The 7,979-nt window shown below is 36.8% G+C and overlaps 1 pseudogene; it reads right to left on the minus strand.

Moving 5' to 3' along the window:
- Nucleotides 1–3,046: 3,046 nt before the first annotated feature.
- LOC107672435 (alpha-(1,3)-fucosyltransferase 9-like) lies at nucleotides 3,047–7,485 on the minus strand (annotated as a pseudogene).
- Nucleotides 7,486–7,979: the final 494 nt, after the last annotated feature.

Raw genomic sequence — 7,979 nt, forward strand, 5'->3', positions numbered from 1 at the left:
TAAATTCCCTAGGTCACAAAATAAAATAAAAATAAAATGCAATTACTTCCCTAACTTCCTATCCAAAAACAATAAAAAAAACAAGGTTCCAACAAAAGTGGCTTCGGTCTCCCTACCTCCCCAGAATATTATTATATACAATTATTTACAATGATAAGCGAACAGATCCGAACAGGGGCAATCCAGAATCATAGTCAAAGAACAGGCAGAAGTCAGTAGTAAGAATAAATGGGCAAAGCAAACTAACAAACAATCTCTCACCAGCTAACACTCGATTGAACACACACAGAAATTCTCAGTCTTACGAACACATGTAACTAACTAGCAGAGTCAAGGCAGAGCAAACACAACAAGAGAGCAAAAAGCTGAAGCCGGAAGTCATGACGGAGTCTCTTATAGGCAGCAAGGAGTCAGCTGATCAGGCAGGGCGTGGCACCAGTTAGACTGCAGGAACCAATCAGCTTCTTCCTGGACAGAAGACACACACTTCCCAAACAAAAGAAAACACAGAAGTAAAGCAAAAGGGACGTAACAAACATGGTGTGTGTGCTTTATCAGTGTTTGTGCTAATTAAACAATGATTTTACAGTACAAGAGGGGCAATTTTAGCTTCAGGAGCCGACAAGGCCAAAATAACAAAGAGAAAACAACTAATACACAAACCTCTAAATTCCCTAGGTCACAAAATAAAATAAAAATAAAATGCAATTACTTCCCTAACTTCCTATCCAAAAACAATAAAAAAAACAAGGTTCCAACAAAAGTGGCTTCGGTCTCCCTACCTCCCCAGAATATTATTATATACAATTATTTACAATGATAAGCGAACAGATCCGAACAGAATCATAGTCAAAGAACAGGCGGAAGTCAGTAGTACGAATAAATGGGCAAAGCAAACTAACAAACAATCTCTCACCAGCGAACACTCGATTGAACACACACAGAAATTCTCAGTCTTACGAACACATGTAACTAACTAGCAGAGTCAAGGCAGAGCAAACACAACAAGAGAGCAAAAAGCTGAAGCCGGAAGTCATGACGGAGTCTCTTATAGGCAGCAAGGAGTCAGCTGATCAGGCAGGGCGTGGCACCAGTTAGACTGCAGGAACCAATCAGCTTCTTCCTGGACAGAAGACACACACTTCCCAAACAAAAGAAAACACAGAAGTAAAGCAAAAGGGACGTAACAAACATGGTGTGTGTGCTTTATCAGTGTTTGTGCACATATCTCACAAAACTGATTTTGCTTCTGAGGCAGCGTATAATTTAATGATTCACAACAAAATAGAAAGCACTTGGTGGTAACTAAGTGAATACTTAATTACTACAATACCAATTTCTCACTAGAAGAACTTACATTTATACACAAACTGATCACCAACCACAACTTTCAGATGCCTTTTTTTGTTTGTTTTCTTTAGCTCAGCTGTGATGGAACTGAATACACAGTATTGTGGGATATCATAGACAGAGAAGGATACATCTATGCTGCCTTCAAAAATCCATCAGATGAGGGCATCTCAGGAGACAGGAAGTGAAACTAACATTGGATTTGGATGTGCCTTGATGCCTTCCTACCTTAGAATGTAACCTCCAAAGACAGCATTCTGCAGCTTTCAGACGCAGCCAATGTGTGTAGATGTGGTGTCTGAAAGCAGACGAGTGGATGACAAACTCACTGCAGTGACCCTAGATTCTGATGTTTTGATTACTGTATCCACTATTTTAAGTAGGATTATTCTTTTTTACAATTACTGATGTGAACAACAACAGTAACTACAATCACTAGATTTGTTCATTATATGAAGAAAGTGAGTGGTACTTGACTGTAGAAAACGGTAGCGTTTTGGATCAGCGGTAAGGTGTTATGGGTTGTTGTCAGGGCATCTATGTAGTGTTTAAATGGTTTTGCAGTGGTTTCTCGGATGTTCTTGGTGTTTTCTAGATGGCTGTTAGATGATTTTTACTGGCCCAGGTCAAAAGAGTATCAAGCCCCTATTCTGGTCTGCAAATATGACTCTTTCAATGTCTTTCAACAGACAGTGTCGGCCTGTCAGAGTGTGACCTTGTACATCCTCTGTTGAGGCCCAGAAGAGGAGAAAGGCTCCATAGTTAAATGAAGCTATGTCAGCAAATTGTCATTGTGTATAAAGTTTAAAAATACTGTATATACACACCTAATCAACAGTTTCAGTCACAAACACACTGTACGTGACAACACTCCTTCAGACACTCAACTGTTTGTTTTAAGTGCAAAAAAATAGACAATCATTTATTACAACTGGAATATTACAAATAGTTAATTTAAAATCTTTGAAATAAAGGTATAAAATAAAGCATATAAAAATAGTTGGTAAAAAATAAGTAAGAACAAAGCCAGATGCCCTGAGCATTCTGAAGACATATCACAACTGTGACATTGTGATGCTTGGCATTTTCTTTTATAATGTACTTCTGCAGCAATAGCAAAAGTGTTTTGCTTTTCAACTTTTGTCATTTTGCAAACATACTTTGTAAATTTAAAGTTGTACTTTACAACATTAAACTTCTTAAAAGCACTGTGCTTAATTATAAAAATATATAAAGGCTGGAATGCACTACACAACTTTTGCACAGATTTTGCCACGATTTGCAGCCTGGATGAGTAGATGCTAAAGTCAGAACCAATTTTGAGTGTGCAGATTTTGGGCAGCTGGATTTGAAAAGTTTAACAGGAAATCACATACAGATTCCAGTTTCTTTTAGCTTCAGAATATAATTTTATCCATTTGGAGGATATCAAACATAACTGATATTTTGAGATAATTTTAGAACACAGCTAGTCTCCAAAATACATATACATTATAATGCACTATACTCTAACATAAAGTGCATGTATTTTTAAGGTTATTTTGTCAGTCTGATAATCTTTCCCACTGGTAAAATCTGTTCAGATTTTAAAAGTCGTGTAGTGTATTCCAGTCTTTAATTTATACAAAAAGTGCTGAGCAGCTGTGCCATCCAGTGTTTAGCAAGCAATACAGTCATCAAAAAACACCCTTGACCTTTAGGTCCCATCTTTGATGGCATCCCAGTACCATTTGTTAAGGTTTCCAAAAACCTGGTAGTCTTTCTTTGTTCGTGTATATTGACAGGCACAGCATGCATGCTCTTGAGGATGATTAACAAGTTTGACTTCAAAGTGTTTTCGCCATTGAAAATTCTTTTTGTATTCTTCAACATTTTTATCCAATGACAGCAGGTGTTCAGCCAGTTTCTGAGGGCTGGAGAAATCCTTCACGTGGATGAAAGCATCTTTCGGCAAAAACCTTTCGTATATGTATCGTGGAGCCCCAAGAGCCACTGGCACTGATCCGAGTGTGAGGGGATTGAACAGCCTTTCTGTCATGTAGTCATAATGAGCGTCTCGTTAATATTTCCTTGTATTGAGCATCACTTACTGCTTTTCCAAAATGACGCCCAAAGGCATATATTTCAATGTTTTTTGAGCTCATTATAGTATTTTACCCTTTCATGCTTCTCATTCCAGTTGCTCACAATCCAGCAAACTAACTTGTCCTTTTTGTCCAGAACTTGTGGAAATATCTTATCCTCTGTATCTTCAGTTTTAATCATAATTAGTTCACGAAGCACAATATCAGCATCCCGTCTGTAATTCAGTGTCACATTAAATAGGTTCTCCAGACCGCTGAGTTTTGTGGGGACTCAAAGTGCATCCATATCCCTTTCTGGAAGAAAGGCCGTGGTTTTGTGGGTAAATTTGACAGGTCGCTTTTAATGTCTCTGTGATTTATCAGCACTCCGTGAGCCTTGCTGTAAAGCTCTCTGTCTACAGTTAAGTAACAACCGTCAATATTAAAATTGGAACTGCAGGAATTTAGTGCTGTTTTCTAGGGGCTTGTCTTTGGATGCTGTAAAAGTTCTGACTGTTGGTGATTCGTTACAATGGAGGTGTAAGAATTCATATATTAAAAATATGTTCAGTTCAACAGAGAATATAAGAAGCAAATATTTGGGATGAAGTATTGTTTTGTTATGACCTGCGGAGAAAGAAAAATGAAGGTTATCTTAATGGGATTGTGTCATTGACTCATAAACACTCTTAAAAAATTAGCTATAGCAATGGACACAGCTTGATTAACTCTACAGTATATTCAAACTCTATATTAAAAGTAAACATTGATTATGCACTATTTAAAACTGAACATTAACACAAAAGTAGTCATAAAAAAATGGTACTGATCATTAGTTAATCTCTAATAGTTTAGAATCAATATTAATTAACCAGGATCAGGAATGAAAGAAACACAATAATAAAACACAAATACACTTCATATTTAATGGTAGACCTATTGGTTTGTAGAATACTTTTAAGAGATTATTATACTTTCATGAAAACATTTGCGATTGGTTTATAACATGTGTTACTGTAATGTTTGTTTTGTGTTGTCGTAGCATTTACACTGTTTAGACCAGCAGGTGTCGCCAGCGTAGTTTGGAAGATTATGCATTTCTAGCCTTTCGTCAATAATGGAACACATGACCTATCAAAAAAGTGTGCCCATATATATTTTTACTCTTTTTAAATACTGTTTTGGATGTACATTTTGATAAATCTGCAGTCGTTTACAAACTGCATGAGCAATATTTGCTGCTTAGTTGTTGACACGCTATAGAAGACATTTCGCGAGTGTTTTATGGATTGTGAGTAAATATCTTTTACTGTCGCGGTGTGAGAAACCGCTGCAAACGATTCAGTGTGCAAGTCAACCAAATGAATGAGAATCACGAGAAATCCGCTCAGTGCCTCATAAAACAGTGTTTTTTTTTTAGCCAGCGTGTACATGATCTATGGTTGTTTTCAGTGCACGACAAATAGATCTCTGAATAGCCTATATAATCATCACTACACATGATTACAGCAGGAAAGATGTAAGTCTTTTTCATCAGCCATTAACTCCAGTCTTCAGTGTCACATGATCCTTCAGAAATCATTCTAACATGATGATTTATTAATTCATGCATTAATTCAAAACAAATATTTTCTAAAATCATCACCATTACTTTTTTTTATAAATTTAACTAATAAAAGTATACATTTCTTACAAAAAAGAAATATATACAGTAGCCTAGTCAACATTTGAATATATATATATATATATATATATATATATATATATATATATATATATTCTGCACATTCTTTCACAGCAAATTCATCAGTGTTAATTCAATCAGAACTGAAAATCAACTCTGTTGATCAACTCTGTTAAAATCAACTCTGAGTGTGTGAACATATTGTCCCAATATTTTCAGAGTTAAAGTAAACTTTCAAAAGTACTTTCAAAAGTGTTACTGATTTAACAATAAGACAATTATATTTACACTATAAAACAACTCTGGTCTACACCAGAGCAGGTTAATTTTTCTTCAACGCCAGAGTAAAGAGTGACAATTTAACACTATTAAGATGTATTTTAACTCCAGTGTAACGAGTTGACATTTCTGTACTCCAAACAGGTTAAATTAGTTGACAGTAACTGTCAGGAAATAATTTGTGATAACTTGGAGAGTTACACTGATAACAACATTGAGAGTACATCAAAACAATCCATAAAGTTAAATTAAACTTTAGTCTGGGACCACAGTAGAATTCTATTCATTCTACAAAGTAAAAAATAAAGGCAAAATGCAAACAGTTGTTATAACAAACTAGTTCTTTATTAACAAACAAGCCACATTGCATCATGGAAGGTTTACTTTAAAAATAAATGAAGGCACAATATAGGCATTTCTGTCTTCAGAAATAATATGAAAAATGCTCATCAAATGGTCTGTAATACTTCAAGTCCTGTGCATATCAGTAAATGTATGTCGCTAAATGTCAGTGAAGTTGAGTCAATACCCTGGACTTTGCAACACAGTACAGCAGTGCCAGAGTCAACACAACATTCAGCAGATGAACAATTGCAGGATATGTGGATCAGTTGTGTCCAGTTGCAAACAGTAAAGTTCAGCGAATAGTTATTTCACAGAGCAGGAAAGGCTCTGCAGATTCAACTTCCTCCAAAAAGACCGGAATGCTGGTTCCCATCTAGACAACATAAAACCAGACCAATTAAAATGAATGCTATTTGTGTTTTATAAATACAGCAAGCTTATGGTGGAACACATTCAATCATCTTGGACAAGAAACTATTTTGGTTAGATTCAGACTTCTGAATTGAATCATTTCCAAGTAAAAAAGGAACAAAGGAAACCATGCGACTTCAGTGGTTTAACCTCAATTCAATTTTTTATTTGCGCAAAAAAAAACAATTCATGACTTTATTTACAATATATTAATCTTCAATGCATGTTCACACAACAACATCTGCCCTCGCATCAACATCAATCATGAATGCATTGTGATGTTCTCTGAATGCGCGTTGGAGATTAATATTTTGTAAATAATTTGTAACAACTTCAAGAGTGGGAGAAATGGATTCGGCGGTTTGAAAGATTTCAAGTGGCTCGTAATCTACATGTCAGCTCACAGGCTATTCAGGTGAACACAATAATATACTGCATGGGAGATGAAGCAGATGACATGTTGAGAGGACAGCTTTTATCTGATGCGCAGCAGCAAAAAACGTAACATACGAAAGAGCAAGATTCAATCAAACAGTGCAGCAGCCCAATGAATCAACTGATAACTTCATAACATGCTCTTGCAGAAAAATGCAACTATGGAACTCTGCATGATGAATTGCTCAGAGATAGACTTGCAGTTGTTCTAAGAGACAGTACACTATCTGAGCGGATGCAGCTGGACAGAGAGCTCACACTTGAAAAAGCTATTAATATGGCACGATAGTCAGAAGTAATCAAAAATGACTTTGGGGACCTTTACATTAAGGGAAAAATATTACATTAAGGGACCTTTTGTCCAAAAGGAACCACTGGTGTTGTGGAAGAGCCAGCAAGAAGCCTTCAGAGAATTTAAACATGAGTTTTCATAACCGCCTGTACTAGCCTTGTGCAACCCTAAAACTGTCGAAACGAAACTGTCTGCTGATGCATCATCCCACGGTCTTGGTGCTGTTCTTCTACAGAAAGAGGAGGAGCAATGGAAGCAACACAGTCCTGGAGAAACTGCATGAAGGGCACCGGGGGTTGCTAAATGCAGACTGCATGCTTGAGACTGTCTAAGTGGACAGATAAATGAGCTTGAGTCAATTCAACCAATGCCCTCTGAGTTTCCTGCCAGACCATGGCTTAAGTTGGGTGCAGATTTGTTTTCAATGCATGGAAGCACCTATCTATTGGTGGTGGACTATTTTTCCAGATTTGTGAAGAATTAACCCATGCAAGATCTGATGATGTAATAATGCACAAAGTCTATGTTTTCAAGGCATGGAATTTCAGAGATCATTTTCTCTCTATGGCTTTAGTCACATCACCAACAGCCCGAGATGTGCTCAAAGCAATGGAGAAGCTGAGCATTACGTTCAGACTTTAAAACACCTGCTTAACAAAGCGATGACAATCAAATTTAGTAATTTAAAAAATAAATGATACTGTTTTGTGGCTCTTTAATGTCATGACAGATTACTGTAGCGCCTCAGTTCAAGAGGCACGTGAACCAATCATCTCTTCCCCTTTTCTTGTTATAACATGAAATAAACATGAATGAACATCAAAATGTATCTTGTTTCCACTGCAGAAAGATGACAGTACACACCATTTTTCAAGTTCAAGTCCACCAACGTAAATCTACTCTCCTGTCTTGTTTGTTTGTTGGACAAAATGACAGATTTGGCATTATGATTGGTCAGATCGCCTGTCAATCAAACTCCCGGTGAAGGGTCAATTGCTACTCAAAACTAGTCCAATCACGACCATAACTATAGCTCAGTCATGCTCAAGGGGGAACTGGCTATCAAAATCGCTAAATCACAGGGGATGGGGTTGGCTCCCTAGGTCGAAATTGCAGTCCA

This window comes from Sinocyclocheilus anshuiensis, unplaced genomic scaffold (assembly GCF_001515605.1).
Source record: "Sinocyclocheilus anshuiensis isolate Anshui unplaced genomic scaffold, SAMN03320099.WGS_v1.1 scaffold1430, whole genome shotgun sequence".
Taxonomy (NCBI): domain Eukaryota; kingdom Metazoa; phylum Chordata; class Actinopteri; order Cypriniformes; family Cyprinidae; genus Sinocyclocheilus; species Sinocyclocheilus anshuiensis.